Genomic DNA, 12,682 nt, shown 5'->3' with positions numbered 1-12,682 from the left:
CTCTCATCAGGGCGGAGAAAGGCAGCATTTGGAGATGGGAAGCCAAGAGTTAATGGTTAAAACACACACGTGCAACAATCCCGTGCTTCCTCACGGCTGCTAATCTCCGACATGAAGTGTGGGTAAGTAATTCTCACCGGGATCGTCCCTGGTAACCGGTGGTCCCGGCGCTCGGCCGTGCGCGCTGCACGGAGGCCGGCCTCTCCCCCCGCCCCGCCCCGCGCCCTCCCGCCGCAGCCCGGTTATTTTTGGCAACACGGTTTTCTGATTTTAATAGACCGCAAACCTGCTCCTTAAAAGAATCGGATGGGCAGAAAAGGAGACGAGGAGGTGGGGTGGGGTGTCTCGGAGACGCGCGCGGGGGCGGGGAGGGGCGGGCGGGGAGGGCCGGGGTTTGGGGCGCCCCCGCCCGCGGTGACGCGCGCCCCCCGCCCTCCGCAGCGCCACTGCAATGGCTGAGCCGGGCCGTCGGACGCCGCTGCCCGGAGCCCCTGAGCCGCCCGCTCGCGGGGAGCCTTGGTGAGCAGCCGCGGCCGGGCCGGGCCTCCGCGCTGCGCCCGCGCCTGGCACCGTGCGTCCCGGGCCGGGGCGCCCTGCGCGGCAGGGTTGGCCGGAGATGGCCCGGGAGTGGCCCGGGGGTGGCCTGGAGAGGCCCGGGAGTGGCCCGTAGGTGGCTGTAAGGTGGCTCGGGGTTGGTCGGGGATGGCCCGGAGGTGGCCTTGAGCTGACCCGGAGATGGTCGGGGGTGGCCCGAAGGTGGCGGGGTGACATCCCGCAGGCCGGGGTCCCGCGCCCCCAAGGCGCCCTTGCTGGGGGCGGGAGTCCTCTCTGCCTCTCCAGGCGCCCCCGAGGGCCATGGGCCACCCCTCTGGATCGCGCTGGTTTCCCGGGACCCCGCGGGGCGCGGCGGCAGGCGCACAGGCCCTGGCTGGGCGCGCAGGTATTCGCCGGGGGCGCGACTCCGGCATTTACGCGTCGCCGACCGAGCCGCCCTCCGGAAGGCGCGGCCCTTGCGATTCTTTTTTTTTTTTTTTTTTTTTGGTGTCCAGTTTTTAATCTCACGTGTTTGCGTTTCCGGGGGGTGGTGGCGTAGCTGTCGGATGCTCACAGAATCGGAAGCCACAGAATAAGGGGTTTAATTGGGTGTCAGGAGTCAGAGAGGAGGCACCGGCCTCCAGTTTTCCTGGAAAAACCTGCCCCTCCCTTTGACCTTGCATCTTGGGAGAGGCGGATCCGATTCTCAACAGTTCCCTCCCGCTCGGCGTCTTACGTTTTGATTCATTATCCTCTTTCTGCCGCGACAGAATGCGGTAAAGCTTCTCTGTTGCATCTTGTCTGCAAATGCAAGGAACGGACCCGCGGGTCGAGGCGCTGGCTTGCAGGAGAACAGCGGGAAATCGGAACTGCCTCTCGGCCTCGGCTGCCACGCCGGGAGCCGGGCGCTGTCAGGGGCTGGGAGGACCTGCTGCCCACCTGGCCGGAGGCTCCCCTGCCCTGGGGAGGGTGGAGGGAAAAGGTACCGGGCAGGCCGTCTGCCAGGGCTCAGGGCCCTCCTAGCCCTTCGCACCTTTCTGAGAGCTGATTTGTGCCCGTGAACTAAGACTCGATCTGGCAACTACCTGCAATAGTTTCTCCCCACATTCACGGCAGATAGATCCCTCCCTACCTTCTCATAAACTTCGGTATTAAGGAGCGAAGTTCCTCCTTTAACGTGTTTCCAGGACACGTGACCAGAACGCCGCCGTGCCTTCAGGAGGGCAGCTGACAGCACCACTGTGAGCAAGTCCCAGGGTCTGGGGCTTCGGCACCACCAGTTTGCATTCATGATGCCCGCGAGAGCTAGGCGACTGTGAACATGGCATAACGATAAATAAACTGTTATAAGACAGAAAAAGATGAGAAAAAGGAGAGTCATAATCAAAATGTCACCCGTTCCATAGCACCTGCTATATGCCAGGCACTGTTCTGGTTTCTCTACCTGTGCTCGGGTATGTAGATACCACCCTGCAGGAAGCCCAGGAGAGGCCCGAGGACAGAGGTGGGACTTCAGGGAACCAGGCTCGGAGCACATCCTCCAGGAGCCTGAAAGGGAGGAAGTGATGGTCTCACAGTGAATCACCCGGAAGTGAGGAGCCTGAGACCTGGGGAGGGGAAGGTCCTCGTCCCAAGTCACAGACGAGCGTTATGCCCCGTGTCTCTTAGGCATAGTCAGGGGGCTTAAGGGACCTCCACTGGGGCCTGGATCCCGCACCAGGCCTGTGTCCTCAGCTCTGCCCTGCCCGACCCTGGGGTCTGACGATCCCATCTCCCAGCAGAGCTGCCTTGCCTCCACACTCACCCTGCTCCTGGGCAGGGCCCAATGCCTAGACCCTTCCTATCAGGGGTCGGTGGGCTGTGAGCCGTACCCCCGGCGACCGTGCTCTGCCATAGTCCAGTGCAAAGTTGTGAGGCCTTGTCCTTCGCACCCAGCCAGGATCTCCTGCTGAGGGTGACCTGCCTGCGGCAGACCTCAGTGAAAGGGTCAAGCCTCCCAGCCGATTCGCCCCTGGAATAGACCTCTTAAGTCAGCGTCACATCTGTGCACTCCAGGTAAGCAGCCTTGGGACCCCCGCTCCCTCCCTGCCGCTGGGCTGTCAGGCTGGCTAGGTCCCCTGCAGCAGCATCCAGCAAAGATCCTGCAGACGGGGGGCCCTTCCTTGCTGGCCTCTTCCGTGACTCTACCTCTAGCCTGTGACTCAGATGAGCACTGGGTCAGCTCAGCTCTGGCAGGTCTCTGGGGTGCCTCTGCCACCACTCCAAAGGGCTGGGACCCTCTGTACGAGTCTCACCGTGTGTGAGGGACTCCCCCTCCCAAGTCTTCACCAGTACACTAGGTAAGCACATGGGCCCCTTTACCTCTGACTTTTGCCTTTTTTTTTCCCCCGATTATAAAGGAAATTCTAAAATTATAGAGAAGTGCAATCAAGACAATCAATTAACCCCTAATTAACACCTGCATAGGTAACTCCTGCACATGGATAGATGCTGCTGTGGACTGAATTATGTCCCCCAAATTCATTTGTGAAGCCTTGATCCCCAATGTGATGGCACTTGGAGGTGGGGTCTTTAGAGGTAATTAGGGTTGGATGAGGTCATGAGGGTGGGTTCCCCAGGATGGGATTAGTGCCCTTATAAGAGACATCAGAGAGCTTGTTCTGTCTCCGTCTCTGTCTCTGTCTCCCTCTGCCATGTAGGGATTCTGAGATGCATCCACATTGAGGAGTTCACCCCTTCTCTGAGGAGCCTTCCGTGATGTATGTGTTACAGATTTTTTAAATTTTTATTTATTTATTTTGGCCATGCCATGTGGCATGTAGGATCTTAGTTCCCCAACCAGGGATCAAACCTGCTCCCCCTGCATTGGAAGCACAGAGTCTTAACCACTGGACCACCAGGGAAGTCCCCAAACACTTTTTTAAAGTTTTACAAGTGACTAATTTTAGACTTACAGAAAAGTTGCAAAAATAGCACCAAGTTCTGTAGGTTCCCCTGGCGTTAACGTCTTCTGTGACATCTTCCTGTAGATCATGGTCAGAACCAGCACATTAATTAGCACCTCTACACTATTCACTGGATGACCGGCCTTCCTCTCACCAGTTCCCCACTGATGCCCTTTTTCTGTCCCACCAGGATCCCAGCTGTTCTGCTTCCTTGGTCTCTTCCAGTAGGTGACCCTTCCTTAGTCTTTCCTTGTCTTTTATGACACTGATACTTTTAGAAACTATGTACTGATGAGTTGTTTTGTAAAATGCCCCTCAATTTGAGTTTATCTGCTCTTTTCTCGTGCTGGGAACGAGGTGATGCATTTTTGGCCAGACCCCCCCACCCCCTCTGCACCCCCCACCCTCCCCACCACCAGCACCCATGTGCCTGTCTTCACGAACTGCTTCAGGAAGTCGCCGTGTCCACACGCTTGTTGACAGTGATGTAGGGCTGCCTCGATGCTTTCTCCGTGTGAAGTGGCCATCTTTCCTTTCCTTGAACCCTCACTCACCGGTGCCGGTGTTTCGCACATCTTGCATCTGAGTTATTACTGTGGTGTTTGCTGTCAGGCCTCCCCTGTCCTTTCCTTTCTCATTGCCGGTTGGAATTCTCCTGGAAGGGAAAGCCGTGTCCTCTCCTCATCCATTTACTTGATTATTTGTTCCTATCTGTCGGGACACATGAATGATGGCTTTGCTCCATGGGTTAGAATCCAGTGGTAACAATATTTTGTCCAGCAGATGGTTCCACCGCTGGCTTAAGGGACAACCTCAGGCTGCTGCTGGACTCTCTCAAAAAGCCCATCTTTTCTTTCTCTTAAGTTAAAATATTTTTTTTCTCATTGTCTTACTTTCTGGAACTACAAGATGTTCCAGGCTTGGCTGGTTCCAAAAATCCTTGGTTTGTGGTTTCTTTCACTGAGTTTTTGTTTGTTTGTTTGTTTTTTAATGTTTTCCATCGTTTCCTTGCTTCTGTGTTGGTTTTAAACATCTGATGCTAGTCTCATTCTTTTGACTCTGTTCTTTTTGCCTGGAGGCCTTGAGGATTTTATCTTTATCTTTGGAATCTTATAGTTTTACTAGGAATGTTTCAGAGTTGATTGGCCTGGGTTTGTTTTTCTAGGTACCCAGTGGGCCTTTTGAGATGTGCAGATTCAGGTCTTTTTCTGTATATGGAAAGTTTCCATGGATTATAGCTTTAAATATTAGCTTGGTCTGTGCCATTGCTTTGTTTTTCTTCTTTAGAGATCCTGAAGATATGAATACTATCCCTCCTCTGCTTATCTTCCCTTCTTTCTCTCTGACTCTTTACTGTTTCTTTATGTCACTCCCTTCTCTTGGTCTCTCCTGGCCTGGTCTTCAATCTTCGATGCTCCTTATTAGATTTTCATTTAAGTTTATTCTTCCTTGGGCACCTTATACCCTATTTCTCATTTATGAGATGATTTTGGCTTTCTCCTTCTCCTTCTCCTTCTCCTTCTCCTTCTCCTTCTCCTTCTCCTTCTCCTTCTTCTCCTTCTCCTTCTTCTTTGAATTTGATCAACTGTCTTTTCACTTTTCCCCATTTTTGGTTCGCTTTAGTGTTCGAATTTCTAATTCAGGGTGGTTTTACACACCCTCAGATGGCTGTTTGAAGATGCTTAATTCTGTATGGATTTAGTTTTCTTCTGCTTCAGGTTGCTTTTAAACTGGGGGAAATCATATCAATTCTTTTGTGTGAAATTTTGTTTCCTGATTTTCTCCAATAGTCTCCTGTGGACTTTCTTTTCTTTTGTTTGTATTTATGATTTTGGGGTGTTTTACAAGAGTCCTAGCTTAATGGCCCCCTTTTGTGTCATCCTGGGGACGTCCAGATGTTTTAGTGAGTTGTGTGTGTGCTGTGGTGATGGGGGTCTTTGTCTTGAAGACGGCATTTCCTTTTTCTTCTTTTCTCTTTCTTTACCTGGTTACTAATAGGAGTTTCTCTCTTCCTTTTTCCCCTTTTTCTCCTCAGAAGCTCTGTGTTTGGAAAGCTGACCTTTCAAATCATGCTGTCCTTTCACATCACTCTGGCCTCTTAACTTGAATCTGTTAACTTTGAATAGCTCACTTGGCCCTTTATCTGTCTTTACATCGTCTGTCTGCCCTCCCCAGCCCACCCTGACCTCCACCTTCTTTATCAAGATTAATCAGCACATAAAATTGTGTCCATGTATGATGTACAGCCTCTTGATTTGATGCATTTATAAATTGAACATGATTCCCACCATAGTATTAGCTACTATCCCCATCCTGTTATAGTTACCATTTGTTTTCTGTGGTGAGAACATGTAAGATCTGCCCTCTTAGCAATGCCATGCCCTCTGATGGGGTCTGGGCCTTGTAGTTCTGTGAGCTCCCTTCCTGTAGTCAGGAAGGGGTTCTCGTGTTGAAAGTGGCTTTCATCTTTCCAGTGCCATCCACTAATCCACGCCAGCCCCGTCTGTCCTCCTGGCGCTGGGTGGGAGCTGAGTGGGGCTGGATGGGGGCGTGAAGGATGGTGGTCCCGGGATTTGTTGATTTTTCTCCTTTTACTCACGGTTACTTGGAGGTTCTGCTACTCTGTCTTCAAGTAATGCCAAGGGTGTAGTTTGGCAAAGAATCTTTGATGTTGTGAAATTCTTTTGTGGAATTTAGTGAGGAGATTTTGGGGGGACTTGAATCTTGTACAGCCTACGTTATCTTCCTGAGGAACATTCTTGTCCAAGTCTTTTGTGGGTGTTTGTCTTCATTTCTTATGGAAATTCCTGGGGTGAAGCTGCTAGGTCACAGAGTAGGTGTGTGTCTTGTTTTATAAGAAACTGTCAGAACTTCCCCCCAAATGGCTGCACCATTTGATATGAAAATTCCGGTTGCTCCAAGTGCTTGCCAACATTTGGCGTTTGATCTTTTTAACTCTAGTCTCACTGGGGAGTGTGTGGTCGCATCTCTTTGTGGTTTTCACTTCCGTTTCCCGCGGTACTAATACATTGAGCACATCTTTGTTGGGCGTCTGTATGTTTCCTTTTGTGAGGCGCGTGTTCAAATCTTTTGCCTATTTTTATTGGGTTGTTTGTCCTATTATGATTGAGTTGTAGGTGTTCTTTATATATCCTAGATGCCAGTTCTTTGTCAAATAGGTCTTGTGACTATCTTCTCCCCATCTGTGTCTCGCTTATTCATTTTCTAAAGTGGACCTTTGGATGAGCAGAAGTTTTACATTTTGAGAAAGTCTAATTGATCAGGTTTGTGTGTGTGTGTGTGTGTGTGTGTGTGTGTGGTTATTTCTTTTTGTGTGTGTCTTGTCAAAGAAACTTGCCCTCCTCCACGTCCCAACCGTCTTCTCCTGCATATTCTCCCTGTGCCCTTCTGACAGGACCCCAGTAGTGTTGGACAGTCTCCTTGTGTTCTGGTCTGAGAGGCTTGCCTGGCCCGTGTCCTGCAGAGGCTGGAATCGCCACGTGCCCCGGGAGCTCCAGGTCTTTTTGGGGAAATGTTATCTGAAGACCCACACGGCTGGGTGCTAGCAGAACTCATGGCTTCTGCACTGGTCTCAACTTTGTGTATTTTCAGAGGACAACAGTAGAAACAATTTTAAGAGAAAATGCATGATGATTTTATACTGAAAATTTTAATTCAAAGTTAAGACTATAGATAATTATTTCTTTATTTTTATATTTCCATCTTCTTTCTCTTAGGCTGAGATTCTTGGCTCCTAATGACATTCATAAGATTACTTCTTTGCTTTATTCTATTAGTTTCAAAATAATATCAATGTGTTAAAAGAGTGTGGTTAGTAAAAAAAAAAGTTTGATTTCTTTTTGTCTTTAATTCACTAAGTTCATTTGTTTCACTTTACTTTCACTTTTTAAGAATGGCTTTGCTTTTCCTTCATGTTGATTTAATTTTGTTATAGTTTTATGCTAACACATATATAGAGCTATAAACCAAAGTACTTTACGAGCAGACCAGCTTCATATTTGTCTTTTTAACCCTCTTCTCTCTCCTCTGTTGGTAATATTTTTAAAGTAGGTTTTGATTTATGTTTCTACTTAACAGTAATATAGGCAAATGCATGTGTATTTCCACTTCCCCTGTCCCATCTTAGGGGAAGGGTAACCTACTATGAGCCTGTTGTAGTATTTGTTGTGTTCACTTAGTACCAGGTCTCAGCATTGCTGTGCAGAGACTGCCCTCATTCTTGTCCTCAGCTGCCTAGTATTCCCCGAGGGGCTGGATCTTAACCTAGTCAACGAGCTCTCTGTCCACGAACATTTGGATTGTTTCCAGTTGAATATCCTTGTGCACGCATGGTTTTTATATATTTTCAAGTACATCTCTGACTAGGTTCTTAGAAGTGGGATTTCTAGACCAAAAGGAAAATGACTGTGTACTTTTGCTGTATATTGCCAAAATCCCCTCCCCAGGAGTTACACTATCGTATGGCATTCTACCAGCAACGCATGAGAGCCTGGTTCTCACAGCCTTGCCAACAGACAATGTTGTCAAACTTTTGGGGGTTTGCCAGGTAGGGGAGAAACGGTAAATTCAGTGTATTTTTATTTGCATTTCTCTTACCAGGAGTGAAGTTGAGCATCTTTTCATGTATTTAAAGGCTTTTTGCATTTTGTTTTGTGTGAACGGTTTATTCATAAGTCTTGCCCATTTTTTTCTTTCTTTTCTGGGGTTGTGTGGCTTTTTCTTCTCAATTTCGGAAGTTCATCCTATATTAGCCTTTGACCTATGATATAAGTTGCATATATTTTCTCTATTTTGTCGTTTATCATTGAACTTTGCTTATGGTAGGGTTTTCTTTTGTTGTTGTTGTTGTTTTTCCCATGCAAGACCACGTAAACATTTATCCCACCAAGCCTCCATCTCAGGGGGGACCACTCCGTTTTGAGGTGCACACTTGCTAGTGGTTTCTGAGTTCCCGGTTCTCAGAACCATCACACATCCCTTTTCCCATGCTCACCAGCTCCTGCACGGTTTCTTAGGGGGTTGGTGGGGGTGGTTTGGAAGTAGTGGCTGGCAGAGTGAAGCTGGCTGCAAAGCCCCTCCTCTGGAGTCTGGGCTCCTTTGTGGGGTTTAGTGGTCATGCTGTGAGGCCCTGGGCTGGGTGTCAGGAAGCAGTTAGCCTCTGCAGAGACCTCCTGGCAGGCTCGCTTTGGGGGTGCCCACTGTGACGGCACAGCCCCCGTAGGTAAGAGGCTGAGGGACCCTGAGCTCCCAGCCCCCGCCCGAAGCAGAACCCCCAGAACCCAGGGAGTGAGAGCAGGAGCCCAGCTTGGGTGCAGCCGCTCCAGACACCACCTGGGGCAGGAATGAGCCTCCCGCTAAGCTTTGCCCACCTTTCTGACCACGCAACCCCAGTGAAGTAAGACGGTTGTTCTAAGCTGGCAAGTAGTAGTGATCGGAAGAGAGGCAGCGCTTTGTCATCTTTTTGTGGAAGATGTTTTTAATTTGTGTTTTGTTTTACTTTTCTGGTGGCTTCATTTAGTATTGAGAGGAAATTTGGGGAGGTTCAAAAATGATGACAGCCATTTTGCCTCCAGCTCAGAAGTGTATTTCTTAATTTCCACTTAATGGCTCCATTGATGTATTTGGGTGGAAATCTCTTTTACTTTCTGCTTCCTATTTGTTGCACCCTTTTCTTCTTTCTTGCCTTCGTTTGCATTGACTGAGATTTTTCTCCTCTCTTCTATTTAAACATTGTATATTCTATTTTCTATCATCTTCATGACCATCACTAAAAAACAGCAGGCAAAATTAACTTTTCAAGGCTGCAGTGAACCAAAACCCTCCTCCCAGGTAATACAAGGACTTGGGATACTCTACATCAGTTTCTCCCTCTCCTAACTTTTATGTTTTGTTGTTTGGCATTTTGTTTCTAACTTGTTTACTTTGTAACACCACTAGAAATCATTGTTAGTTCTTTACGCATTTATTTTTTATAGTTCCTCACATATTTAGCACTTTGCTGCCTTTCCGTGTTCTTCCAGCCTCTCAGAGGTCCCTTTAGAACCATCTCCTCTGCCTGAGGCAAATCCTTTAGTTTCCTTTGTTCAGTCCTGGCATCCACTCTCTCAGTTCCTTTTTTCTTTTTTTTTTGGTCTGAAAATTTCTTTCTTTCAATAATGAGGGTGAAATATATTTTTACTAGGGATTGAATTCCTCTTTGGCAAGTATTTTTTAAAGTGCATTTAATCCTTTATTCCATTGTTTTATGGCTTCTGTTGTTCTGATGAGAAGTTAGTCGTTAGTCTAACTGCCCTCCCTTTGAACATAAGCTTTTATTCCTCTGGCAGATTTTATTATTTTCTCTTTGTCTTTGTTTCTTTTTTCCTCAAGTTTCATTATGATGTGTCTAGATTTTGACTTACTTTGAATCTTTGGATGGTTGTCTTTCATCAATTTCAGAGAATTCTCAGTCACATCTGCAAATTTTGCATCCAAGTTTTTGCCCTTATTTTTCCTTCTAAGCGACCTTCTCATCCTACCTCTGCCTCTCTCACCTCTCTTTTGTGTGTGCTGCCTTTTCTGTGCTCACTTCTGGGTCATTTTTTCGATGTCATCTTCCAGTCACTAGTTCAGTCTTATGCTACCACAATGTCCATTGTGTCTTAACTCCAGTTATTTTATTTGTTTTTTTAAAGTGCTCTCTGTTTTATTCAGGTTTGAGATATTACGTCTTGTCGTTTTCTACTCCTTGAAGTTGTTTTCAAGCTTCAAACTTATTTCTTTAAAAAAAAATAGAACCAGACCGTGGGGAGGGGGGAGAAGGGGTCTCTGGGGACTCTGCTCAGATGTGCTGTGAACCCAAAGCTGCCCCCAAAAGTAAAGCCTATTTAAAACATAGCAAGGGTTGCTGTTTTGTAATCGGTAGTTAATTCTGTGCTGAAGTTTGTGTGGGTCTCTTTCTATTTTTTAAACTCGGTTCTTGCTCAGTTGCCGTGTCCCCTGCCTTCCCTGGTGTCATTAGCTGTCCTTGAACAATTGTCTGTGGGTTTTGCTGAGACCTCGGGTGAATGTGCTCCTCTAGGAGAGGGTCACACTTACTCCTGCCGGGCAGCTGGGGCACCTGGCTGGGAGCCACTCCAGGCCGCTTCTCTGCCTGGAGGCCCTTGTTCCCCTCTGGTCTCCGCTGTGCGAGGACCGACTGCTGTGTGCGCTTCTCAGAGCTGGGATTCCTGCCGCTGTTCCCTTCATGGCAGCTCTCTCTGCAGTCCCGTGGAATGGGGTGGCGGATGCGGTGGGGGTGAGCACAGCTGAATAGCCCCCGAGGGTTAGCCCTTTGGTCCTAGCTTAGCCCCAGGTGGGTAACTGGTGGAACTCCCCACTGGAGCAAGTACGCGCTCCCGTCTTGTCCACAGGAGGTGTTGGCTTTAGGCAAAGGCTGCCTTGGTGTTCCCATAATGTGCTATCTCTCCATCCAGGCGGTCCCGGGACTTTGGCGTCTCAGCATCTTTGTTGCCTTTAGGTGGGAGTTGAGTGAGTGAGTTCTGACCTAACCAGCCCACCATTACCTGAAAAAGAGTTCTGAAACTCTTCTTTGCTCCCATGGAGTATTGCAGATGGTTTGGAGATGTTGCTTTCCATCCAGGGTGGGGCAGTGAGAGCAAGAAGCTGCCTTAAAGTGGGGCTGCAACCTTGAGGCCACATTGTCATGGTTTCAAGGCCATAGTTGGAATGACCACAGGTGGACCAGGGGACCTTACCCTGTGAACTTGAAAGAGGTTGTGGAACGAGGTGTCCACACCCTAAAACAACTTCTCATCCAGTGCCAGCGCCAGTGCCAACCACAGCTTGGAGAAACTAGCAGGGTTTCTGGGGAGGGTTCAGTTCATGTGAGGGGCATGCCTGGGAAAGGCTGGACACCTCTCTCTCTCCTGGTCACGCTGTCCACCAAGAATCTTAGAAGTGGGGGCATGCGGGGCAAGTCACCAAGGAGCTTCCTCTGTGGACGAGCTCAGGGAATAGCTTCTGGGTTAATGTTTCTGGTGCCTCTCATCCCAGGGGCTCAGGCCAGCGCGGGAGGCCCCGCCAGCGGTTAGGGCGCTGGTGGACACAGGGCAGATGAGTTGTCGAGCTGACTGGGCTGGCAGGGCGTGGATGAGTCCAGACAGAGCCACCAGCGGGCAGCCCGATGAGTGGAGAAGCCCTGCAGAGCTGACGCCCAAAGCCGGGTGTGAGTCAGGTAGAGGCAGGGCTGGCTGCAGCATCCGCTCAGGTGGGATCAGCTCATCACTAGGCGTGGTCAGGGAGCTGCCGTCGGGGAGAGAGTTGAGAAAGGGCAGCACCCTAGACGGCACCGCGGGAAGCAGGCCGCGCCCTCTCACTCCCCGCTCCCGGGCCAGGTCCTCCGAGGGTCCTGCACCCCACGTTCCCCGGAGGAAGGCAGGCGGACCCTCCGGGTGTGTTGCAGGGCGTTGGCTGCTTTGAGGCTCGCTGGGGCAGATTTCCTGGGACTGCTGGTGTCTATTTAGTTCGTTCTGTTTCTCCTGGAGCCAGAGCAGCAGTTGTGAAGATTGGACTCTTAACTGGGAGGTTGACGCAGGTTCTTTCTTCCGCGGGAGTGGTGAGCACGTCCCCAGGGTGTCATGCAGAGGTCACACAGCTGTTCCCACAGGCCATAACGCATGGGGGTGACTCGTCTTGAGAAGCACCGCTCAGAGCAGTTGGCTTGCGAAATGGCGTGAATCAATTAAAATCCAACATCTTTTTTTTTTGGCAACATTTGGGAGGGAATTAAAGCAAAGCAGGCTTTGCCAAGAAGCCCATAGGCCATGATGAAGTCAAGTTTGGAAGCAGATGGAAGGAAGGGTCAGTGCACCTGCGGTTAGCAAGCTGGGGCACCGCCGGCAGGTCCAAGCCGTGTGAACTGCCCGCCTTGGTTTTAATTAATGCCTGCTCTGGCTTCACTCTTTTTTTTTTTTAAATACCGTCTGAACTTGGGACCCCGGTCTGCAGGAGGGGAGCGAGCTGCTCCCTTGTTCTCTCCCACCAGGGTCTGCAGCCCGCATGGTCCCTCGTGCCGCCCGACACTGGGGCACTGAGGGACCCAGCAACTGGCCTTCTCCCCTTGGGGTCCCAGCCCTCAGACCCCGCCCCCTTGTCTTGTTCAAACATCCCCTGGTGGGATTGCACCTGCCTCTCTCCCTAAC

At 49.8% G+C, this 12,682-nt stretch overlaps 1 protein-coding gene across 5 annotated transcripts in view; it reads left to right on the top strand.

Moving 5' to 3' along the window:
* The first annotated feature begins 427 nt into the window (after positions 1-427).
* Positions 428-12,682, top strand: part of JAKMIP3 (Janus kinase and microtubule interacting protein 3) — a 97,958-nt gene continuing 85,703 nt past the window's right edge. For all 5 annotated transcript variants that reach the window (XM_057531590.1, XM_057531594.1, XM_057531593.1 and 2 more), the window contains exon 1: positions 428-519. The gene's annotated coding sequence lies outside the window, so the exon portion shown is untranslated. The remainder of the gene's footprint in view (positions 520-12,682) is intronic.

This window comes from Balaenoptera acutorostrata, chromosome 16 (assembly GCF_949987535.1).
Source record: "Balaenoptera acutorostrata chromosome 16, mBalAcu1.1, whole genome shotgun sequence".
NCBI classification, from domain to species: Eukaryota; Metazoa; Chordata; class Mammalia; order Artiodactyla; family Balaenopteridae; genus Balaenoptera; species Balaenoptera acutorostrata.
This window is presented reverse-complemented; position numbering and strand designations above follow the sequence as displayed.